The 26,587-nt window shown below is 46.9% G+C and overlaps 1 protein-coding gene and 1 long non-coding RNA gene across 2 annotated transcripts in view; both read right to left on the reverse strand.

The window, feature by feature from the left end:
* The window catches only part of ANKDD1B (ankyrin repeat and death domain containing 1B), a 479,621-nt gene that overhangs the window by 121,669 nt on the left and 331,365 nt on the right, over positions 1 to 26,587 (reverse strand). The window lies entirely within an intron of this gene.
* On the reverse strand, positions 395 to 1,675 carry LOC144819433 (uncharacterized). Its single transcript, XR_013607364.1, has 3 exons — positions 1,352 to 1,675; positions 1,172 to 1,279; positions 395 to 792 (listed from the first exon to the last, which is right to left on the reverse strand). It is a non-coding gene; the product is annotated as an uncharacterized LOC144819433 (long non-coding RNA).

Consider the following 26,587-nt stretch of genomic DNA (forward strand, 5'->3'; position numbering starts at 1 on the left):
TGATTGGACCGGGACTATATAGTTTTATTGGAATAGGAAAAAACTGTGATAGTCTACACAAAAACCTAGACTCTCCAGCACAAGGCTGTACTTTACTGATTTCAAAAAAGAGAGGGTACCCCACTTTCACCAGGGAACAGGGTAAGAAGACAGTTAGTCAAGGGGGGGATCCCTGGAGTCGAATAGTCTACTTCTTACACAGACCTTTCTTGTAATACAAGGAGAGGTCACAGTATATCATAGGTATTCAGACAAGCATAAGGATGGATTTCCACAAAGAAATAGTCTTGCTAAACAATCTAGATTTATTCGAATTGTATACAAATAGACAATAAAAACAAGATAAAATTCATCCAAAATAATTAAAAACCAAGATAACATATCCCGGTGGGTTAAGAATAATTATTAAACAATGTTACATCACCACAATATTATGATACACAATAAATGGAAAATCAATCAAGATACACAATAAATGGAAAAGCAATCAAGATATATTCACAGTAAACAACAAACAAAGCAAATTTACAATAAACCCCTCATATCTAAGTGGCCCACTTAATATTTCTGCCACTATATTTGACAAGATCCAATGGCCATAGACGGTTTAAATACTCTCTAGCTTTAGTGGAGAGACCTAATGCCCATCTGAAGCTCAATCTGGCCCTGGTTGGATTCTTTTGGATCAAAACAGTGCGTCGACGCGTTTCGGTGCTTGTCACTTGATATCGTAGCACCTTCCTCAGGACTTCTTGTTTCTGGGGTTTCAGGGAACGGATGAATATACCGTATCTGTGAATATATTAGGAGACATATGCACTGTCAGATATTATGCATTAACGTCTATTGTCTGTTTTTGCTCTAATGGTTGAGCTCTTGTGGTTGGCGTATACCCACTCAGGCTTCACACTATTGGTTCTTACTGCTGTTATTCTTTCAACCATATGCAGTTCCTAGTGACCGTACATTTACTTCTCTCGTACATATCATTACACAGTGATGTTTGCATTAGTTCAAAAGCCTCTGATTTGGCCTCTTAGCTCCTTAGCATACATTTACTTCACATATACTATACAGGCCCTACAAGTCTTATTCCTTGTGGAAGACCAATTGGGAAGAAGGAACTAATAAACCCATGGACCAAAGAGAGAAGAAAAGTATAGATTCTCACCCTTGGTGCCGTATTGTGGGCGCTCAAAAAATGGGGTCTCCTTAAGGTCTCCCTCTTTTGGTGCTACACATATAGTCCTTGGTGCCCTTCTGTTAATGAAAAATAGAGCTTTTCTTAGGTTTTAGATAGAAATTCCCCTCGTTTGTGCGCTTGGGGGTAGTTATTTATTTTTCTATTTACCTCTCTCTTGTAACCAAAAGCTCCTTTTGATGGGGTTCCTTGGTTGTTTAGTTGTCAGGCAACTGCCCACTTGTAGTGTATCTGTGATGGTAAAATATACAGTAATTTTTCACTAAACTATTTTATATACTCTATTTTTACATTCCCATCCTTATTTTTAGAAGTAAGCTCTTACCTCAGATATTTTTAAAACTTGTTTAGAACGGGCATATGTAGTCATTCGTCTGCTGCTGAACTGGATATGTTCTGTTGAGTGAACATAGGAATAACATCGTCACATTTCTCTTCTGTTCTATGCAAGAATGTACTGTTAACTCTATTGAGGCATGTATGGTGTATCTGGTATTTTGCTTTTCTTAAATTCTCTTATTTGTTTAAGTGCCTGCGCTCAGTATTACTTATGTCTCCTGCTTGGTACCCACAGTGTTAGCTATGCCGGTTTAGTGCCTGCAATATGCAATTACTTGTATATGACCTACCGGTCCCATCCTTCAACTACAAACATGGTCATATGCAGGTAATCTATTTTCACCGCCCCCGCCCTGGTTACGTATTACTCTTCCAGTATGAGGTGTGGGCTTTGTAGTGACAAAGTGCCTCCTGTCTGCCTAAAACTAAGGGTCTCCCGTGCTATGCTCTCAGCTTTTACGGAAAAGCGGTTCCCCTTCTGCCTGGGAAACAGGGAGGGGGCAGGGACAGGGACCCGGGGATAAGATCTACACTCACCGTTATGTAGCTGATCGATCGCTTCTGCCTCGTTCCTGCACTCGTCTGGAGTGTGTTGGTTTCGCGGGAGTTTTATAACTCACTTTAATTGACTAATTCCCTACACCTGTCATGTGCGAATCGCTGTGTGCGCGCCGTCGGACCCGCCGTGAGCCTGGGCGCCATCTTTAAATGATATAATGTCCCCGTTTTTCTATGGGAGGATCTGTCCGTGTGGCATCCCGCTACATTCGCGGTTGGCTTAATGTATCTCTTTTTATATTTTCCTTTTTATTGATATGGTGCACACTCCTACTATTTGGAATGTTTCCCTCGCGCTGTGCATCGACATAGTGGGGCATTATTTCCCAGTTAGTGCGCATTGTTTTATTGTTTACACCAGCACTGCTGTTTTTATTCGCTAGTGATCCCATTTTGCCATCTAGGGTAGGGGCATCCTGGTTACCGATGCAGGGCTACCTACGCCAGACCCAGCCAATCGGTCGACCAGGTCAGCCCCTAAATCTGGGCGCCATCTTGTAGTGGTGGTCAAAATACTACATCTCCATATCATTTGATGTGTATATTTTCAAGGATTGCAGGTTATCTTTAAAGGAATAACGTTATTCCTACTAAGTCAACTATTGCTGGTATGTTAAATAAGAGCCTCCCATTCTTCCCTGGAGTTTAGACCTTTTTTAATGGTATTGAATTTAACCATATACCATTGTTCCTGTAATTTTCGTCTCCTGGTACTGTCACCCGATCTGGTGAGTTCCCTGATCCTTTCCAGAATAACCCATCTGAGGTCCTTTGTTTTGTGTCCAGTTTCCTTCCAGTGAGCTACAAGGGGGGCGTTTTCTTTATTGTTGTTAATCGCAGACTTATGTTCCCCTATCCTAAGCCTTACTTCTCTTCCTGTTTCACCTATATATGCCTGGTTGCATGGACACAGGATCATATATACGGCATTCTTTGTCTTGCAGTTGTTAAGGGTGGTGATTGTGTGGTTCGCACCATTATGTTCCACTGTTTTGGTGACTATACATAGCTCACAAATGCAGCAGTTACCACATTTGTTATTCCCTGTTGCTTTCTGTCCACTCAGGGTTGTTTGAATTCCTATCTTGTTTTTATTGTCTATTTGTATACAATTCGAATAAATCTAGATTGTTTAGCAAGACTATTTCTTTGTGGAAATCCATCCTTATGCTTGTCTGAATACCTATGATATACTGTGACCTCTCCTTGTATTACAAGAAAGGTCTGTGTAAGAAGTAGACTATTCGACTCCAGGGATCCCCCCCTTGACTAACTGACTTGGCAAGCTGGACAGGACCGAACCATGCTCTCCACTAGCGCATCCATGAGCGGAAACCAGACCTTGGAGCGAAGACGTGATTTAGTCTTGACCATGCCCTGATGGCCTACGTGAGCGAGTTGTACACACCGGGTAGTGAGCGCAGTGGGTATGACCAGACGATGTCCTCGCAGCAGGCAACCTGTCGGATCTTCCGTGAGTTCGTCCTTCACATGATGCAGGCTTTCCATTATTTTTTGAGCTGGGCTGGTTAAAATCTTCCACTCTTCCTTGGCTTTGTGCCAGTTCCCTTGCTGTAGGATTCTTCTGGCCCTCTGGAGACATTCGTCCTGTGCCGTGGCTTCTGCTAGGCACTGCATCGATAGGGGAATGGGACAAGATCTGGCGGTAATGTATCGAACGTATTCCTCCGTGTCCTCGGCATCTTCCTTCTCCTTATCCGTGGCTTCTCGAGGGTGTCTGGATAGATAATCCGCCGGGTTGCGAGACCCCGGCTGATACTCCACGCGGCAGTTGTAGTCTTGCAGTTGGAGCATCCACTTTTTGATCCGCGGGGGAGGTTGAGTAGATGTCCCAGCGAATACGGCCACCAGCGGTTTGTGATCTGTTGTGACCGTGAACGGTTTTCCGTAGACATAGAGGTGGAAATGGCGACACCCCCAATGAATGGCGATAGCCTCTTTCTCTATCTGAGAGTATCTTTGCTCGGTCACCGTTAGAGACCGGCTAGCAAAAGCCACTGGTGCCCAGTCCTCCTCCGGTCGTCTCTTTTGTAGCAGGACAGCACCCAGACCCACCGGGCCAGCATCCACCGCAATCTGAGTCATCTTCTCCGGGTCAAAGAAAGCTAACGTAGTTGCCTCCGATAGGGTATTTATTTATTTATTTATTTTTTAAAACCTTTATTGTACAGAAGGCGCGCACAGATACGGGCCTACAACCCACCGGGCCGGCCACCACAATAAAGAAACATACGAGGCAATACAGGAGAGACAACAGGATTTCTAAATAGCTCATATGAAAGGCAAAGGCAACAAGTCTTTGAGTCGCCATCACGGACAGGATAAAAGTAGGTTAATTTTATAATAGAAAAAGGGTGTCACAGGATAATGTCAATCTGTAAAGTCCAGAGGGCCGTGGTGGGCCATGAGCAAACCGAAGTCTCGAATACAGGAAAAGACCAACAGAACAACACATTTTGGCAAAGGCAGAACGTGAGTCCCACATCAAGAACAATCACAGTCGCTGCTCAGCATCCACCCACCACTATCAGGGCACATAATAATAAAACAGCGAAAAATACGTTTACAAAACTAAAAGCCCTCCGTTACAACAACCCAAGGGAGGAAAAAAAAAAGGGGGGTGGGGAAAAGGAAAAAAGGGGAGGAAGAGGACATCAAAAAAGGGGAGGGGGAAAGTGAGGGCGCAGCGTCCGTGTACGCCCCCCACGGCTAACAAAGCACCCAATACTAATTCGGCACATGGAACTAGTGGCAACAGGAGAAATGAATGCGTAGTAAACCGTGACAGCAGACATACCAAAAGGGCCATGCCAGCACAAACACCCCGGGGGGCTACGTGCCGACACCGCGCCACGAAATTAGGGGATACATAAGAGCCATAGAACCAAAAGGAGGAACAGGGAAAGATACAATAAACAGACCCCCCCACCACCCCGCACAGCCCACCCTGCACCCCTGCAGAAGGCTATGGCCTACCCCCCAGCAGCGTGCCTGTCGCCCTAATTAGAACCCGAAATATAGAGAAATATAAGAAAGAATGAATCACTTAGATTAAAAAAGGGGGGGAAGGGGAAACGGGGAAAAAACAGCGGGAGAGGAGCCACACAATCAAAACCCCTTCAGCTCCCACCCCCCCCGCCCGAAAATACTCAGAGCCCACGGGAAGATAATAAACACACGGATAAGCTCCAGGAACGTAAAGACGTATCAAACATAATCATACAATTATGAACGGATCACCCAACCATACCACAAAATAACAGTCCACAGAGGCAAGATCAGCTCAACCCTGTCCTCGTTTTTCGCAAACTGTAATCGTCCAGCGCACCAGGAACCAGATCACATAAAACAGGAGGTGAATAACGGGAAGTCGAGTCAAAAATACACTCAAGTTGTAGCGATCATGACCCGGATGATCCAGAAAGTACAGTAACCACTTCAGGCAAAGCAGGCAAAGTTCCGATGAGAATACGGAGAAAGCCGGTCCAGCGGCACCGTCACAGGATTTTCGTACGGCCATGTGAGGCGAAAGAGGAAAAGGAGACCCATCGAGGTCGGTCCAGACGGGATCCAGCCGGGGAACCTCCGGAGCAGAAGGAGGCACAGGACGAAGAAGGGCAGCGGACCCCCGCACATCCACACCATCAGCAGCCTCCAGGTCCACGACCCCAAGGAAAGTTCCAGCAGCACACAACAGAGATGAAGCCGCACAAACCGAGGGGGGCCCGGCAGGCCCAACAAAGGGACCCCCCTCAAGGATAGCGGTCGGTGCGGTCATGGGTGCCCCCCAGGAGCGCAGGGCGGCGAGGATGTCGCGGAGCGTAGGCTCACCTTTACAGTATTCAGCAAACGTGCCGCGCGGCGGACTCGCATCGCCGGTCCCCGCAAGGCCGAGACTCATGGGGCCGGCCGCCATCTTAGAAGCCCGGCGGGGCCGCTGCAAACACCGACCTCTGCCCGGATATCAGCAGGGCAAAACAGGACACCGGCAACCACCAGCGGAAGTGCCACCAGGGCAGGAAGGGGAGCCACCAGAAGAAGGCGATGCGCCGGCACCCCACACGCCGCCGGCACCGTTCTCCGAGTCCGGGCGGAGGAACTCAAAATGGCCGGGCCGGAGAACAAAGGGGAGACGAGCCAGATGTACGGTTAACCCCGTCCATGGAAGTCAGCTCCCCAACACCAGGCCGCAGGATCGCCGGACCAGGCCCAGGAGGCCACAATCGGTCTATTACCACATCGGCCCCTCCGACCGACTCCACACCACCACCAAGGGCCGGCCACCGCGCCTCGTCCAGCCGGGCGCCGCCAAGGAGTGCCAGGCCCGGCCGCTCCGGAGGCCCCGAAGCAGACAGGGGCGTAACTCAGGATCCGTGACACCCAGGAATCACCGGAGCAAACGGTAAGTGCCTGTGAGTTATCGTCGTTCCACTGCACATCGTGGAATACTTCCCGGGGCAGGATAAAGTACAGGATATTTGTTGCAGACAGGAGAGTGATCGGAGCCGAGCTAAAACGCGGCCATCTCGGACGCGAGCTTGGCTCCTCCCCCCGATAGGGTATTTTTGATGTTTTTTAAAGCCTTGTCCTGAAGAGGGCCCCATTCCCAAGGGACAGAGTCCTTGGTCAGTTCCCGGAGAGGCACTGTGAGCGATGTCAGGTCCTTGATGAATCTACCGCAGTAGTTGACCATCCCCAGAAAGCTTCGGACCTCGGTCACACTTGCGGGGGCAACAGCGCTCTTGATGTCACGCACCTTCTCGGGATCTGGGTTGACACCTTCTGTGGAAAAGGTGTATCCGAAGAATTGCAGCTTGGTTCTCAGAAATTCACACTTTTCACGATGGAGCGTCAGGCCAGCTTCGCGCAGCCTTCGGAGTCCTTGGGTGAGACGGACATTGTGTTAGGGTAAGGACTTGGCATGGATCATGATGTCATCACTGACGTTGATGACTCCTGGGATGTCAGCGATCAACTCCTGTATGACATGTTGAAACACCTCGGCAGCGCTAGATACTCCGAAACGTAGCCGTGTGTAGCGTCTCAATCCCACATGGGTGGAGAATGTGGTTATGTTGCGTGACGCCTCATCAAGGACCAATTGATGATATCCAGATCGTAAGTCGAGTTTGGAGAACCAGCAGGCCCCTACCATTTCTCCTATGAGGTCATCAATGGTAGGGGTGATGTGTCGCTCACGTTTTATGGCGGTGTTCGGGAGGCGCATGTCCATGCAGATGCGCACCGCCCCCGGCTGACCACAATGGGTGAGACCCTTGGAGTGGGTCCCGTCACCTTCTCAATTATGCCAGTAGCCTCATGTTTCTTTAGTTCTTGTTCCACTTAGGGCCTTAGATGGAAGGGAAACCTCCGATGTTGTAGGGCTACTGGTTGGACTGTGGGGTCTACATGTAGGTGTATTTCTTTTCCTTTGAATCTGCCGAACCCTTCAAACACCTCTGCAAATTCCTCCAGGAGATGCTGTATGGATTCTTGATGCACGCTGAAAGAGAAGGATACAATTCCTAAGTCTTCCGCGGCACGGCATCCTAGGAGCATGCCTTGACCGTCCTCCGTGACATAGATGGTGGTGTGGATTTTCTGGTTCCCATGCGTCACGGCCGTCTTGAACCGCCCTAGGATCTTCAGTGGAGTGTCCTGTCCATATGCGAACACCACGATTGCGGAGGGTTGGAGCAGAGGTGTGGGTCGCAATGTACGATGGAGCGCAGCTGCCATGATGTTTATAGTGGCCCCAGTGTCAACCACCGCAGTGATCTCTTGGTCCCCCACATGAAGATGGCATTGAGGGAGGCGCCGTGCTTTGCGGGTCGTGGTCCCGATCATGTGCACCTTGTGCATCACCCTCTCCTCCTCTTCGTCATCATCCATGTCGCTTGGTGATTTGTCATCCTCCGCGTTGACCCTCTGTCGCGGCTTGTGGAATTTCTTGGCTCTACACACTTTTTCGAAGTGGTTGAATCGCCCACAACCTGAGCATCTTTTTCCTTTTGCAGGACATTCTGTAGAGGGATGGGGTGTTCCACCACAGTATCCACAGGTGGTGTCAGGCGCCGCCGCGACGTTGCGTGGGCCTTTCTTGTTCCCTCTCGACGCAGGTCTAGTGGTGACAACATTGACTGGTTCGGTCTTCACTGGTACCTGGAGGGCTGCCTCCATGTGAGCTGCCCGAGCCTTGGAAAGCTCTTTGGTGCGTCCAAGAGTCAGAATCTCTGCTAGGTTTTTTCCCGATTCTTCAAGGATTCATTCCCGAGCTTAGCTAAAGCACATCCTTGAATGATTTGCCCTCTTATCTCCTCCGTTTCATCCTGAAACCCACACGTTGAGGCCAGATTTTTTAGCCGGGCATGGTAGGTGTCTAGGGACTCATCCGGAAGTTGCCGGGCCTGACGGAAAATAAACTTTTCGTACTCATGGTTGCCCATGGGCTCGAAGTGAGTGTTTAGGGCATTTATTAAGGTGTGGTGATACTTTGGCGTTGCCTCCACGAGTGTTTTGGCAATATTGTGAATGTCTTTCCCTCCTAAGTGGAGCAGCATTGCTCTCTTCTGTTCTTTGTGTACTTTAGTAGCTTCAAAGAATACCTTTAGGCGGTCGACCCAATCCTTCCATTTAGGCGCCAGGGATGACGGGGATCCTTCCACTATGAAGGGCTCGATGGGGGGAATTTGCGACATGTTACGGTATCCGCCCCCTAGGCTGCCGATCCGGCATGCTGCGACAGGCCTGCTGTCCTGTCGTGAGATGGGAGATGTGCCCGCAGTGCTGCAGCAGAGGACACCCTGGGCGAGCGCTGTATCCTGCAGTTGGGGTGTGTGTCCACAGTTGCGCGTTCCCTGTGTGCCTGCGCTGAGTGTGGCTTGTTGTATGCACTCCTAGGTTGCACTTCAGATCCCCTCCCACGTGGATCTCCGCCCGATGCGTGAGGAATGGAAGGCCGGAAGTGGGCGGGGCCGATCTGCGGCCTGGACTAGGCCTCCGCGGCAATGCCACTGGGCACGCGGCGTTGGATGCCGCCTCTTTGTGCGTGGTCCCACCCGCGCTTGGCCGAGGCTCAGCAGGGTGAAGAGACGCGGGGACGCGCCGGCCGGCACAGCGCCACACGGGGCACGGGAGCAGCGTCAGGGGCATGCACGGGAGTCGTGCTTGCGACCAGCGGCTCCCGCTCGCAGTAGCCTCACCTCGGGGCCACACCGGGCCGTCGCACCAGGGCACAGTGCTCCACCAGCAGCGGGAGCTCGAGGCGACACACCAGGGCCGTGTGAGGCACCAGCCACGGGGCACGAGCACCACGAGCCTCACAGCACGCTCGCGGCCGCCACCACACAAAGGTACGCCCAAACTCGTCGCCAGTGTTGTGTTGGGCACTCGGTCTGGGCCGACACCTTGGGAATGGACGTGACAGGTAGGGGCTGGGGGCCTAGCACTTCAATGACCACAGGAGCCTTAAGTGGGGTATAACTGCGGGTCGCTGTCTCCGTCGCCAACTGGCCGACGTGGACGTGCTCCAGCTCTTTTATTAACAGGGCTTGGCGTGTGTCACTACGTCACGACGTAGCCACACCAGAACATATCGCGACATTACACCTGGCCCAGAGCTGCATATATTGTGTTTCATTTTCCTTCAGTGCTCCGTCCAAAATGTTTACAGTGCCTTTCAAAAATGATATCACTTTTGGTAGCGCATGGAAAGTAATGCTTTTAATGTACATCTCCATAAAGTTATTTAAGAGTGTATACATAGACAAGGCGTGCTGCTTGTAACACACGTGTGTATCTGAGAACTAGTAGCATAAAGTAATTACATGCATGTGCAGCATAAACGAGCGCACTGTTAACGTCCGCCCTTCATTGCTATTTAATTTGGGAAACAGGAGCTGGCTGCCATTGTGCCGTGAATTATGTATAACCAGTCACTTGTAGGCTTGCGCATTGATTTTACACGAATGTGAGATGTACAGTAAAGTTCTTTGCTACATACAAAATGGTAAGTGCAAAGTAACAAATCGAATATAAGGCTTAAAACCAAGAATTCTAATAGACAATTTGAAATTAAAAGTGATTATATCGCCAAATAAAGCTCACGAGCCACGTGTTAGAATCCCTTACTATACATCCTGGGATGTTCTGGGGTGAGTGGTGATTTGGCCATGTGGGCACTTCTTTCCCCAGTTTGTGTACACGGCGGTGCTCCTAGGCAGGCAGTATACTCAAACAATGAGTACATTTCTCGTGCGAGGCCAAGATAGTCCACCATTGTCCAAGGACGGTTATGGACCCTCGACCTCCCAGCCGGCTTTGCGCAGCATGTCCAGTGGCCTGCCATCCGCATATCATGCCTCTTAGCCTGTCTTTCGCGCTGTGCTTATGGATAGCTTTCCACATTGTACCGTGTGGTCCATGCTTTGTGCACTATATTTTCCTAGCTCCTGTTGCCATTGACCTGTAATTGTGAGGTCTCTGGTTCTTTTGATTTGCCCTCTTCCAAGTTCACACTCTGTCATACCATAAGACTGAGAATGCACACTGAAGAGGTGGAATGGAGAAAACGAAGTGAAGGAAGATGAAACACACATTTTCCAAAATGACAGGTCATGTGATACTGCACTGTGTTGTACTCCACACAGCTGCGCTGTTAGGTTGAGGTCCGTTATTTAGCAACATCGCCTACAAGCACTGCAATACCATCGTTAGCCAAATTCACCTGACCAGGAATCCTATTGAAAACCACAGTGCCCCTGCACTATACAATTATGATAATAAAATATTCTTTATCAGCAATGTCAATTCAGAGAGTAGAAAGAACAATAGAACAACACCCAATTCATTCAGATAACTAAATAGTTGGCGACCATGCTTAGACAAAATCGAGGTGTGGATAGGATCCGTTGTTGGTGCGAAAATTCTGTTTATTGTTCCTATATGTAGGCCAACACGTGTTTCATCGCAGGGAAACAGACTGCGAATCTTCAGGGCCTATTCGATGAGGGGCAAAGACCACCTCGTTTAGATGTGTTTAGGGGATCTTGTGTTGGGAGTTTCACAGATTACGTGATCGCACACTCCAAGAGACCTGGTGAGTCTCAAAAGTTCTGCACAAAGTATAAACCGGGAGGAGAGGAATAGGTTACTTCAATGTAGTGACTCTGTTGAGAACGAGATTAGGCGGGTGCACCTCCTCGTTGCAGTTCTCCCTCTTGAAGTTCCCGGCGCCGTTTTCCTAGGAATCCTATTACACGCCCAGCAACCCCATGTCTAGCCATGGTCCACCTGAACAGGAATCCTACTACAAGCACTGCAATCCCATGGCTAGCCAAAGTCCACCTGAAAAGGAATACTACTACAGACACTGCAACCCCACGGCTAGCCGTAGTCCACCTGAACAGGAATCCTACTACAAGCACTGCAATCCCACGGCTAGCCGTAATCCACCTGAACAGGAATACTACTACAAACACTGCAATCCCATGGCTAGCCAAAGTCCACCTGAAAAGGACTACTACTACAGACACTGCAATCCCATGGCTAGCTGTAGTCCACCTGACCAGGAATCCTACTACAAGCACAGCAAACCCATGGCTAGCCGTAGTCCACCTGAACAGGAATCCTACTACACGCACAGCAATCCCATGGCTAGCCGTAGTCCACCTGAACAGGAATCCTACTACAAGCACTTCAATCCCACGGCTAGCCATAATCCACCTGAACAGGAATACTACTACAAACACTGCAATCCCATGGCTAGCCAAAGTCCACCTGAAAAGGAATACTACTACAGACACTGCAACCCAACGGCTAGCCGTAGTCCACCTGAACAGGAATCCTACCACAAGCACTGCAATCCCACGGCTAGCCGTAATCCACCTGAACAGGAATACTACTACAAACACTGCAATCCCATGGCTAGCCAAAGTCCACCTGAAAAGAAATACTACTACAGACACTGCAATCCCATGGCTAGCTGTAGTCCACCTGACCATGAATCCTACTACAAGCACTGCAATCTCATGGCTAGCCGTAGTCCACCTGAACAGGAATCCTACTACATGCACAGCAATCCCATGGCTAGTCGAAGTCCACCGGAACAGGAATCCTACTACAAGCACTGCAATCCCATGGCTAGCCAAAGTCCACCTGAACAGGAATCCTACTACACGCACAGCAATCCCATGGCTAGCCGTAGTCCACCTGAACAGGAATCCTACTACAAGCACTGCAATCCCATGGCTAGCCAAAGTCCACCTGAACAGGAATCCTACTACACGCACAGCAATACCATGGCTAGCCGTAGTCCACCTGAACAGGAATCCTACCACAAGCACTGCAATCCCATGGCTAGCCAAAGTCCACCTGAACAGAAATCCTACTACAAGCACTGCAATCCCATGGCTACCCAAAGTCCACCTGAACAGGAATCCTACTACAAGCACTGCAATCCCATGGCTAGCAAATGTCCACCTGAACAGGAATCCTACTACAAGCAGTGCAATCCCATGGCTAGCTGTAGTTCAACTGAACAGGAATTCTACTACATGCACTGAAATCCAATGGCTAGCCATAATCCACCTGAATAGAAATCCTACTACAAACACTGCAATCCTATGGCTAGCCGTAATCCACCTGAACAGGCATCCTACTACAAGCACTGCAATCCCATGGATAGCAAAAGTCCACCTGAACTGGAATCCTACTACAAGTACTGCAATCCCATGGCTAGCCGTAATCCACCTGAACAGGAATCCTACTACAAGCACTGCAGTCCCATGGCTAGCCAAAGTCCACCTGAAAAGAAATACTTCTACAGACTCTGCAATCCCATGGCTAGCTGTAGTCCACCTGACCAGGAATCCTACTACAAGCACTGCAATCCCATGGCTAGCCGTAGTCCACCTGAACAGGAATCCTACTACATGCACAGCAATCCCATGGCTAGCCGTAGTCCACCTGAACAGGAATCCTACTACAAGCACTGCAATCCCATGGCTAGCCAAAGTCCACCTGAACAGGAATCCTACTACACGCACAGCAATCCCATGGCTAGCCGTAGTCCACCTGAACAGGAATCCTACTACAAGCACTGCAATCCCATGACTAGCCAAAGTCCACCTGAACAGGAATCCAACTACACGCACAGCAATCCCATGGCTAGCCGTAGTCCACTTGAACAGGAATCCTACCACAAGCACTGCAATCCATGGCTAGCCAAAGTCCACCTGAACAGAAATCCTACTACAAGCACTGCAATCCCATGGCTATTCAAAGTCCACCTGAACAGGAATCCTACTACAAGCACTGCAATCCCATGGCTAGCAAATGTCCACCTGAACAGGAATCCTACTACAAGCAGTGCAATCCCATGGCTAGCTGTAGTTCAACTGAACAGGAATTCTACTACATGCACTGCAATCCCATGGCTAGCCATAATCCACCTGAATAGGAATCCTACTACAAACACTGCAATCCCATGGCTAGCCGTAATCCACCTGAACAGGCATCCTACTACAAGCACTGCAATCCCGTGGCTAGCAAAAGTCCACCTGAACAGGAATCCTACTACAAGTACTGCAATCCCATGGCTAGCCGTAATCCACCTGAACAGGAATCCTACTACAAGCACTGCAATCCCATGGCTAGCAAAAGTCCACCTGAACAAGAATCCTACTACAAGCACTGCAACCTCATGGCAGCCGTAATCCACCTGAACAGGAATTCCACTATATCCACAGCAATCCCATGGCTAGCCGTAGTCCACCTGAACAAGAATTCTACTACAAGTACTGCAATCCCATGGCTAGCCGAAGTTCACCTGAGCAGGAATCCTACTAAAAGCACTGAAATCCCATTGCTAGCCGTAGTCCACCTGAACAGTATTTCTACTATACCCACAGCAATCCCATGGCTAGCCGTAGTCCACCTGAACAAGAATCCTACTACAAGTACTGCAAACCCATGGCTAGCGAAGTTCACCTGAGCAGGAATCCTACTAAAAGCACTGAAATACCATGGCTAGCTGTAGTTCAACTGAATAGGAATTCTACTACATGCACTGCAATCCCATGGCTAGCCATAATCCAACTGAATAGGAATCCTACTACAAGGACTGCAATCCCATGGCTAGCAAAAGTCCACCTGAACAGGAATCCTACTACAAGCACTGCAATCCCATAGCTAGCCGTAATCCACCTGAACAGGAATCCTACTACAAGCACTGCAATCCCATGGCTAGCCGTAATCCACCTGAACAGGAATCCTACTATAAGCACTGCAGTCCCATGGCTAGCAAAAATCCACCTTAACAGGAATCCTACTACAAGCACTGCAATCCCATGGCTAGCAAAGGTCCACCTGAACAGGAATCCTACTACAAGCAGTGCAATCCCATGGCTAGCCGTAATCCACCTGAACAGGAATTCTACTATACCCACATCAATCCCATGGCTAGCCGTAGTCCACCTGAACAAGAATTCTACTACAAGTACTGCAATCCCATGGCTAGCCGAAGTTCACCTGAGCAGGAATCCTACTAAAAGCACTGAAATCCCATGGTTAGCCGTAGTCCACCTGAACAGGAATTCTACTATACCCACAGCAATCCCATGGCTAGCCGTAGTCAACCTGAACAGGAATCTTACTACAAGTACTGCAATCCCATGGCTAGCCGAAGTTCACCTGAGCAGGAATCAACTAAAAGCACTGAAATCCCATGGCTAGCGGAAAGTCACCTGAGCAGGAATCCTACTACAAGCACATTTTATTTTACAAAATAAAGCATTCTGTGTGGAGCCCCACTTCTGCAGCTTAAAGCTATGACACATTACTAGAGTTTCTTTAACTGTCTGTAATACATAAAGCTTTTTAGCTAGCTTGTAGGATAACTGTGATGAAAACTCCACCATTGCTTCAAAGGTGGGCGAGTCCCTACACTGGTGGGAAGGGACAGGCTTTCCTGGCACATCACAAATGTACTGAATGATTTACTTCGGAGCATCTAAACCTTTAGCCAATTAATGCAAACATTGCACTGCAAAACGCACTATTTTGGGTATGTTTTTTCATTTTTTTCTTATTGGGACAAATTCTCCTCCCTAAAGGAAGTTAGACAAATGTGGCTTGATCCTCCACGAGCCAGGTATTTACTCAAACCACAACCCCCTTCCAGTTTTAAAGATCACCAGCCGCCACTGGTCGTATTTGGGGAACTGGATAGAGACAAAAGATGGAGGGAATGGGCAGGGCAAGTGGTAAGGAAGACAGAGAGAAAGAGAATCAGAAAGACTATTCTTGCAGTGCAAGTAAAACTGCGCTGGACACATTCTACATTAGCCCTTTGGGATAAAATGTGTATGTGGGTAGTAAGACGTGCTAGCGCAGTATTACCCCACAGAGCCTGGAGACTCTCACAGGTGAAGCAGCCGTGCTATACAAATCTTGATTGATTGATTGAAGACAATGCAAAAGGCTCTTGGAAGATTGTGGCCAATGGACATGGTCAATCTACTCATTAGGCGTCTCTTTAACAAATGTGCTGCAATTATACGTGGCTCTGAATGAATGTAGCAGAGATACACAAGTCCGATTAGATCAGTCACATCATTCCGGGACCAAGAAGAACTGTTAAAATATTTTAGGTGCGACAGGCCTGCAAGGATACTGGAAAGGAACAGCCTGACATATGCATGGACAGCCCTGGATGATTGGTGGGGCTCTGCAGGTGTGACAAGTACACCAGCTAAACGATAGTGTTAGAATGTCTTAGAAGATGAGCATGTCAATAACACTGTTCTTCTGGATCTCACTCAGACAGGACTAGAGAAGAGGGTACATTTAGCCAACAATCCATGCTTTACGAGGGGAGTCCGATCAGTGCTTAGTACCACAAGTGAAACGAAAACCCCCTATTTCTGTCTTTTCGCACAAACACCTAACTACAGGACCCTTGCTCTGCATAACTAGTAATTTCATCCTGGTTTCTAACATTGGGTGGCTTCTCTCCTCTCATTTACTTTAATGATTAAAGTTGTGAGAGGCTAGTTGGGCATGTCTGGGTTATTTGTAGGGCCAAAACTTTCCAGTAGTCCAATCTGCAGTGCTCTGATTAATACACAAACAAGCAGTTTTCCTAAAAATCCATCTGAGATCCAGGCTTCTGATTTAAATGGATACACAACTAGATCTACTGATAGTTTGTTAACAATGACTATGTATGTGCGATTCCTACTCGTTCACTCAGGTTTATAAATGAGCTGTTATGTGTGTACTATTTGATTCAATGCCTGTTAGATTCCTCATGTTAGACTCATGTTTTGATTTGTTAACGTTGCCTCAAATTGTAAAGCGCTCTGATATCCTTCAGGGTCAAGTTCGAGCTATATAAAACTTTATAAATAAAATAAATAAATAAATACATTAACTGTTATGGAACTGAAAACACTGCGTTCGAGGTATGGCTTTTCCGCAACTGGAAAAGGGTTGGTGGAAGCAAAGCATCTTTATCCCATCAAGAGTACCCTTCACCACCTTCTTGTCCACAATATCTTCAATGAGAAGGGTGTGTGCAGTGTAAAATGGTACTGTGAACCTTTAACACAGCTTGGCAAGTAAAAGCGACTAATTCCGAGAACTATGAGAAGCACATATCACAAGGGTTCACACCGATTCAAGACTGAATCAACGTCCCTCCTTCCAGGATCAATAATGTGTCTCACTGAGGAAAATGTCAAGTCCCTGGCCCTGAAGAGATGCCAAAGTCAGGACTACAATTTATGGAGATGCCATTGTCATTCTTTTTCCTAGCACCATGCTTTACCGTTGTATTGACTGTGCGGAGTGGAAAAGGCACTGGAAATCTGACCCTGTTTCCAAGCCACCGAAGAGTTCTGTCTATCTCCAGTCTATATCCAGTCAGAGACTGTGCCTTTGAACATCCTCGGCGACTCTGCTGCCCAGTGGCCCCTGAGCGTTTGCCCATCTAATTGACTCGTTTTGGCTTCAGTGGTCCCCTAATCCCTTTCCCTCCTTGCTCCTGTGGCTGCCCCCCACTGCTCTGCTCATCTATGGCCGCCATTTTTGCTGCTGCTCTCAGCCGCTTCTTTCTCCTGACCATGGCCCACCATCTTGTCCGTTCCCTCGGCCTTTACCCTTCTCCCTCGTTTCTCCCTTGACGATCCTCAAATGTTTCTGAATTGCCTTTTTTCCATACCCCAGTATCACTCCCACCCTCCGACCCCACTTAATGGAACTCTGCTTTTCTGTATATAGAGATAACTCTAATCACTAGTATATGCAGTAGACCTTTGTACTCTCTACCATTCCTATGTGACTTAGAGTATATCCATTCGTATCTCTTCCTTCAGTGACTTTACTATTTGTACGTTTGCAATTTTTCTTTCTGTTTATATCTCTTCTTTGTGTGACTTTACATCTTGTACATTTGCAATGTTTTCTGTTTGTATCTTTTATGTAACGCATGTAATCCTTAGTCCTTATGTTTTGCAACTGGTTCTTATGTAAAGCGCTCCGACACCTTCGGGTAAAGTTCGCGTTATATAAAATCGCATTAAATAAATAAAAAATGTTTTTAAATATCATAACCAAGTGATGGTACAATACTAAAACCCTCCATGCACTCACTCTTCCATCTATATACCGACCAATTCCCATCCCAACCACACACAGAACCCCTTTCCCCACACCGCACTCCACACATTGCTACTGTACACTTCATCCACTAATGCCCTCAACAATCTTTTGATTTTCGTTGGCCTGCTGCTCTACAGACCCCCAGGGCCAAAAGCTCCCTTCATCACTGCTCTCCATACATATCTGGAATCCACCACGGACTCCGCCACTTTTACAATTCTAGGAGATTTTAATTTTCACCTCGAAGCTACTAATGTTTCTGATTCCGCAACTCTCATTGACAACCTGCTTAGTTTTGATATGATCCAACTAGTGCGTAAGCCTACCCACATTGCAGGACATACTCTTTACGGCATTTTCACCAACAACAATAATTTAAAATTTTCTTCCACTTTGCCTGTCCCATGGTCTGATCACAGGGCTGTCTTCTTTAATCTAAAATTTCATGACTCTGAAAGACACAGAAGACGCTTCCTGCCCCCGGAAAGCAAGCGTTCATGGAAACACTTAGACTCGAATCTGCTAGCAGAGGCTCTTGCCAACGACCCCCCAACATTTGAGCAATGTAGCATCGACACTGGAGCCTCCAGCTTTAACAGATGGATTGCTCAGGCTGCCGATGAGCTAGCTCCTTTGGAGTCCCGAGTGCCTAAGAAACGGTTGGCCACCGCCCAGTGGTATACAGCTGAGATGAAATTAATCAAACTCAAATGCCGCAAAGCTGAGCGCATTTGGCGGTCCAACTACTGCGCTCTTAAAAAGGCCGAATACTCCAAAGCTCTGCAGGAGTACAAGGCAGCGATTTTTCAGGCCAAATCCACATTTTACACCACCAGAATCCAAGAAGCTCCCAACTCTGCCAGAGAGCTCTTTAAGACTGTTACCCTTCTGGCAAAAACCCCGCGAGACACTATATTTACACCGGACCAGAACTTTGTCGGGAATATTGCTGCTTTTTTCCAGAGCAAAGTACAGGCAGTTTATGACGGTCTCGGCACCGAAGCCACCAACTCCAATACCAGCCTTAACATCTCGGTCACTCCTACCCAGATCCCGGCAGTGGACACTGAGGAATCTTCACCTCCCCCTTTCCCTGTCTTTTCTAGATTTCCTATGCTAAAGGAGTCGGAGGTCGGGGACCTTCTCCTACAGATGAAATCAGGATCTCCACTGGATCCATGCCCTCCGCACATTTTGCATTCTATTCCATTAGCTATAACTGGAGTATTGACCTCTCTATTAAACAAGGCTATATGCTCGAACTCCTTCCCCTCAATCTGGAAGAAGGCCTGTATCCGCCCGATTCTGAAAAAAGACTCACTCAATCCCTCCGAAACTAAAAACTATCGGCCCATCTCCTGTCTGCCTCTACCAGCTAAAATCCTCGAGAAAGCCATGAACTTAGAACTGATGACTTTCCTCACGAAGAATAATCTTCTTGACTCTACGCAACATGGCTTTCGAGCATGCCATTCAACTGAGTCAGCCCTTATCATGGCAACAGAAGATATCAGGAAGACCATGGATGACGGTGGAAGAACGGCCCTCATATTACTTGATTTAACCGCGGCGTTCGACACCGTCAATCATTCGGTCCTACTAAGTCGTCTGGAAAATCTGGGCATCTCCGATGCCGCTCTAGCCCTCTTAGCATCATTTCTGACAGGCAGAATCCAACAAGTCCACTGGGATGGACTTAAATCAGAGGAATTCACTCTTCCCGGAGGAGTCCCACAAGGGTCGGCATTATCACCAACCTTGTTCAATTTATATGTCACCCCCTTGGCGAAACTGATAAAATCCCATGGCTTGAGATTAGTGTCTTATGCAGACGACACACAAATCATAGTGTCGGTCTCCGATTCCATTGAAGCAACCGCAGGCCGTTTCAGGAATTGCCTTCTCAGTGTAAAAAACTGGATGAGCCAAAACTTTCTCAAACTAAATACTGAGAAGACTGAAATCATAGAATTCGGTCAAAAGCCCTCGATATGGAGTCAGCTATGGTGGCCCCCGGAAGCCGGCTGCTGTCCTATCCCAGCCGAGAAGGTCAGAAACCTCGGATTCTTACTGGACAAAAACCTCTCCTGCACAGCGCAGGTGAACCAAGTCACTTCAGCTTGTTTTCATATGATGAAGGTACTTAGAAAGATCTTGCCTTTTATTCCACCCACCTTAAAAAAGACTGTCATTGCTGCCCTAGTAATGTCTCGGGTTGATTATTGCAACTCTCTCTATCTCGGTACGGGAGAGAAGCAATTGATCAAGCTGCAGGCTATCCAGAACGCGGCCGCCAGGGTTCTCCTGAACCTGCCAAAGCGTCACCCCACTTCCCAGGCCATTCGAGAGCTGCACTGGCTGCCAATTAAGCGCAGAGTCCAGTTTAAAGCCCTCTGCTTGGCCCACAAAGCCGTACACGGAAAAGGATCAGACGATCTGGCCAAACTTCTCCCGCGCTATGTGCCCAACCGAACTCTAAGATCGGCTAATCAAGACCTGGTCTGCGTGCCTAGAATCCGGAAAGTGCGTTGGGGTGGAAAATCATTTTCTAATCAGGCCTCCAAACTTTGGAACTCATTGCCTGTCGAACTTCGCTCACAAGCCTCCAAACTGAGATTCAGAAAATCCCTGAAAACATGGCTGTTCTCTCTGCCCTGATCTGTCTCACATCACCTTTTATTCTACAGCGCCAAGACGCCGCGGCATTCGAGCGCTTAATAAAAACTTCAGTCAGTCAGTCAGTCAATCAATCGAGCCAGCCATGTACTGCTACACTCACCCATTCAGACTCTTATACAATCCATCCATGCACTCGTACTGTCTAATCTATCCATTCACTGCATTCACCCTTGAAAGATCACATACTTAGGTTACATATAAGGTAACCTAGTGGGTTAAAGCTGGACATGTGCGTGTAATCTGCAGGCCACTGTTTTGGCTGGTTGTTTAACACACCTGTGTAGATGTGTCAATAAGTTTAATTTACTGTGTCATTGGAGCCGAGTCTGCAATAGTTTAGTAGACATCCTATTTTGACCGCTTTCAAAATAAAACTTGAGTTCTAAGTCACTAAAACTCTAGGAAAAAAATCATATCCATATAAACAAAACCCACACACAAAAAGATACATTCCTACATTTACCCCCATGTGTGCTATACTTATTCTTTCTTCACACTCTTTTGCCTCTTCTTGCACCTACGTTTGTCCATTCTTCTGCTGTTTTTAACTCCTACTTTTACTTCTAATTATTCCTACCTATTGCTACTCCTATTCCTACTTTTTCCTATGTGCTCTTACTCTTAATGTTACTTACACCTACTCTCACTTTTACTTACTCCTACTTCTACTTGCATTTACTTTTTCCCATGCCTACTAGCTCCTATTTGCTTATACTTCTATTCTTACTCCTACTTACACCTACTCTTTCTTTTTCTTACTCCCACTCTTATTCCTACTTACACCTCCTCCCTCCTACTTTTGCCCCTCCTTATTCTTACTCATACCTTTACATGCTATTACTCCTATTTACACCTAGTTGTAAAATGAAAGTGTCAAAAAAGCACTTTTGTGCATTTTTGAAACTTTTCTAAAATTACCATGAAGGTTGACTTCATGCTAATTTAACACTTCTAATCTGCGAATTCGCACATTTTTTCAGATGATGCATTGCATTTAAGAAATCGCAAAATTGCGATTTCTTAAATGCAATCGCAATTTAAGAAATCACATTTCGATTTCTTAAATTGCGAAAAAGCCAAAAAGGTTACTGAATCCCAAAACAAAGAATTGCATTCGCAAACTGCCGAATTTTGCAATTCGCACCGTTTGTGAATGCAATTCAGTTTGATGCATATGGGTGTTGATGTTTGGTTAAAATCTGCAAGATACCTCTCTCTATCAATTTGTCCTTCACACATTCAAAATCTGATTAGTGTAAAATGCAGTAAATAGGCCTTGAAAATGATATTTGTCATTGGGGATAAAATAATCCTACACAAATAACACAGGTTACTGAATTTAGAAGTCGTGTGTATTTGAATGACTATTGCTCTGATCACTACCTAAACAAATTATTACAGAAAAACATTAAAATAAGAGCAAAACCAAGATGTCATCAGTGATGTTATCAATAATGTCACTTAACATGTCATGAGTGATGTAATATGTGAGATTATAAGATGTGAGATCATAAGCATTGCATGGTGGTGCACAAGTTATAGTTAGCTCAGAAAAACTATAGCTGATGAATTTCAGTTTTTTGGGGTTTTAAATGTTATTTTTTTTATTTTTTCATTACCTAACTATAACATCTATTTAACATGTTTTATTGAATTTCTAGATTTTTTCAATGTAAGCTACAATTTGTATACCTTTCCTAACTATAACATCACTACAACTGTTGTTTTTTTCAGTAAACTTCAGAATTTTAATAGTTAGTGCTCCAGCAAAGAAGTGCCCCCATAATGCCCTCTGTGGGCTTATTTATGCACGCACCTCTTCTCATCTCGCTAGCCAGACTACATTAACTATAACTTGCACATTAACTACTTATACCCTTTCATATTACATCACTTGAAGCATGTTTAATCATAGCATTCAGAAGAACACTCATGACATGAAATGACCTCATTTATATGAACACTGCGCATTGTAGAGGGGTGAGTTATAGTTAATAAAGTCTGGCTAGCGAGTTGGCAAGAGTCTGCAATTCTTACCCTCACTGTAAAGTTTAGAGATGTAAAGTACCTGAAAATGGCCTGAGTGGTAACTACCTGCATTGTAAAAAGTGGGTGGTAAAGGTGTCACTTATTGCAGGCTGCGAGATAAAGTAACATACCCCCAGCGGGCATCATAGTTGCACCAGCTGTGCAACGTGCACTAAAAAGAAATAATTTGTCCCATGACCGGCAGTTGGGAAAGCGAAGGGCTGCTTTGTTTACAGTTAGAGTAGTTCTCTTTGGTGAACCCCCAGAAGTTCTCTTTGCCGAACCCCCATGAAACAGTTCTGCTTGCAATATTGTCAATGTGCCGACAATGTTGTAAAATACCCAGAGACGTTCTACCTTTACAAGTCCCACCTCTTGTGAAAGAGGCAATAAATTAATATATCTACTCCTGTGGCTTATCAATTATTCTATATAACGATAGATGCAAACCATCCGGAGATGATATGCCAAGAAGGGCCAGCATTAGCGCCACTCACAAAGAAATCCGTTTTGGATATTGCACTGGCAATTCTGTGTAAGGTAAATGATTAAAGAAATATTTTCTCTCATTTACTGCAAGATATTGAGAACTATTTTCTCAGCATCTCTGGAAACGTCCCATAATTTAAGAAATGCACCATATGTACAGTGGCGGCTGCCACAAACAAAGGGTTGTGGGGCGGGTGGATCCGACCATGGGAGGGGAAGCGTGGGGGAAGGGTGTTATTGATAATATTTAAAGAAAGAACGTACCTTAAGCTGCCGGCCGCTGGCCGCCTCCCCCCTCATGACTCCTGTGCTCTTCTTGGTCCCCTGTGCAATCCCCGCGCTGCTCTCATGCAATGAGAACAGCACGAGCATTAGCCTGAGTGGGCTGAAAAGACGATCCACTAAAGACCGGGAGTGTGATGGGTTTCTCCAGCTTGGCTGTTCAATTCAGCCAGGTTTGGGAAACCTAAGTGCGCATGTGTGTTTGGCCGGCCTGAGGCGGCCAGCCAAACACACATGAGCACTTAGAAGTGCACAGAGAACTCCTCCGCCCCCCTCCCATGCCTCGGCCCAGCCCTCCCTGCATGTGCTGGCTCAGAGCCAGCAAATGAATAATAAAACAATGATAGAACATCATTTTATTTTTCACCTGCTGGCTCTGAGCCAGGAAGTGGGGCAAGGTTCCTTCGCCATTGCAGGAGAGCCGCTGCTGCATATGTAAATTCACCGCCCTCACTCAAGGCACTAAAGTCTGATGAAGCAGGAGCCAAGCATATGGGGGGTGGGATAATGGCAAACACTTGTACTCCCTGGGGCACACCAGGTCGGTGCAAATGGGGGAATGACTGCAAAGTGTACTATCAGCAGTGCCCCAGCAGCAAAGGTTTGCCACCTTGTGGGACTGTGACGGTGGAAAGTTACAAAAAAGTGCAACATCAACAGCATTCAGGAGCCAGAGAGAGAGAGACAGACATCAATAAGGAAGTCGACTTGCAAAAATGATTTCTGTATTGAACCAGCAGAGAGAGGAAAACATCTCTAACTGTAATGGAGGCAGCATTACAAAGTACCAGCAGTTTGTTATTTTTATTGTTTCTGTACTGAACTGAACCAGCACAGGCCACATAGCAGAAAACAAATGTGCCCTTGAAGTATTAGCTAGATATGCATTTAAATATCATATTTGTCAAGTCTTATACTTAGAAAAAATGTATGTTCGCTTACTTTTCAAATGCGCCAAGAAAAGATATGTTTATAAAAAGAAACACCTGAAAAATAATGTAGTCCTTCTATGTGCTTATTTAGATTATACTTCAAGCACACATTTTTTACCATGCGTAATGTGCTGCTTTTAGGCGGGGGGACTGTCTTTCTTTTGACGATAGCTTCTCCATTGAAGCATTTGAGGCCAGATGTACGACGGATTTTACCGGTGGGCCGTTTGTGGCTGGTAAAAAGCATTTTCAAAGGTACCAACCCTATTTTGCGATTCAGTAACCTATTAACCACCTCGCAAAATAGAGTTTGCGGGTCGCTATTAGGAAAGGGCGTTGCTAAGGCATCCCTTCCTAATAGTGAGTCGCACTGGTATGTAGTAAGGTTTTGCAACCGTGAATGCGGTCACAAAACATTCACAGTTTACTACCAATTTAAGATTGGTGGTAAGGCATTCACAAAATGGAAGGGGGTCCCTTAGGGACCCCCTTCCCCTTTGTGAATGGGGATGCCAAAATTTTTTCAGAGCAGTCAGTGGTCCCACAAACCACTGTCCCCTCCGAAAAAATAAAAAAATTAAAACTTTTTATTTTTATTTTTAAAAAGCATCCTGTTTTTCTCTAAAGGAAACATGGTACATTTAAAACAAGCATTTGCAATGCAATAGGTCTCGCATTAGGAAAGTTTGAGCTATTGGTCTTGTAAATGACAATTTTTTAGGTCTCGGCAACGAGAACTATTGTCGTCGAGTAAGCTCGCAAGGGAACACAGAGCGGTGCACGAGCCGACCAGGGTCTGTGGACGCGCACACTCAAAGGCAGGCAGGCAGGCAGGCACAGCCAGACACACAGACAGACAGACAGACAGACAGACACACGCACACACACACCCACGCACACACACACACACACACACACACCCTTCCTCTCTGGCCACTCCCTCTCTGCCTCCCCCCTCTACCCCCACTCACCGGGCTCTTTCCTTCAGACTCGGTGTCTTCTCCGGCGATCTTCAGCTGATGTGCACGCCCACGCTGTGTCTCGTGCGCGCCCACCACGCTGTTTCGCGCCCGTTGATCCTCAGCTTGTGATTACTACTCCTTCTAACCCGGATTCTAAATTACTATTTCTTGGTTCTCTAACTCCACTCTGTTGATTCGTAACAAACTGATATTCAGCACATTTCACAGTCTCGCTTTTGCTTCTCATAAATACAATAAGATTATTTTAAGCAAATGTCTACCCTTCTTTTGGTTCTGTGCCTATTATGCTTCGGACTATAGAGTTTTAGAAAGTGTGGTGGAAGATTCCATGATATCAGCGGCGCTCACAGTGCAGAGTGAGTGTGCAGAGTGCAGAGTAGTGAGTGCAGAGTAGTGAGTGCAGAGTAGTGAGTGCAGAGTAGTGAGTGTGCAGAGTAGTGAGTGTGCAGAGTTGTGAGTGTGCAGAGTTGTGAGTGTGCAGAGTTGTGAGTGTGCAGAGTTGTGAGTAGTGAGTGCAGAGTAGCGAGTAGTGAGTGCAGAGTAGTGAGTAGTGAGTGCAGAGTAGTGAGTGCAGAGTAGTGAGTGCAGAGTAGTGAGTAATGAGTGCAGAGTAGTGAGTGCAGAGTAGTGAGTAGTGAGTGCAGAGTGCAGAGTAGTGAGTGCAGAGTGCAGAGTAGTGAGTGCAGAGTAGTGAGTAGTGAGTGCAGAGTAGTGAGTGCAGAGTAGTGAGTGCAGAGTAGTGAGTGCAGAGTAGTGAGTAGTGAGTGCAGAGTAGTGAGTGCAGAGTAGTGAGTGCAGAGTGCAGAGTGCAGAGTAGTGAGTAGTGAGTGCAGAGTAGTGAGTAGTGAGTGCAGAGTGCAGAGTAGTGAGTGCATAGTAGTGAGTGTGCAGAGTAGTGAGTGTGCAGAGTACTGAGTGTGCAGAGTAGTGAGTGTGCAGAGTAGTGAGTGTGCAGAGTAGTGAGTGTGCAGAGTTGTGAGTGTGCAGAGTTGTGAGTGTGCAGAGTTGTGAGTAGTGAGTGCAGAGTAGCGAGTAGTGAGTGCAGAGTAGTGAGTAGTGAGTGCAGAGTAGTGAGTAGTGAGTGCAGAGTAGTGAGTGGTGAGTGCAGAGTAGTGAGTAGTGAGTGCAGAGTAGTGAGTGCAGAGTAGTGAGTGCAGAGTAGCGAGTAGTGAGTGCAGAGTAGTGAGTAGTGAGTGCAGAGTAGTGAGTAGTGAGTGCAGAGTAGTGAGTGGTGAGTGCAGAGTAGTGAGTAGTGAGTGCAGAGTAGTGAGTAGTGAGTGCAGAGTAGTGAGTGCAGAGTAGTGAGTGCAGAGTAGTGAGTGCAGAGTAGTGAGTAGTGAGTAGTGAGTGCAGAGTAGTGAGTGCAGAGTAGTGAGTGCAGAGTAGTGAGTGCAGAGTGCAGAGTAGTGAGTAGT

Source organism: Lissotriton helveticus, chromosome 2_1, assembly GCF_964261635.1.
Source record: "Lissotriton helveticus chromosome 2_1, aLisHel1.1, whole genome shotgun sequence".
Lineage (NCBI taxonomy): Eukaryota > Metazoa > Chordata > Amphibia > Caudata > Salamandridae > Lissotriton > Lissotriton helveticus.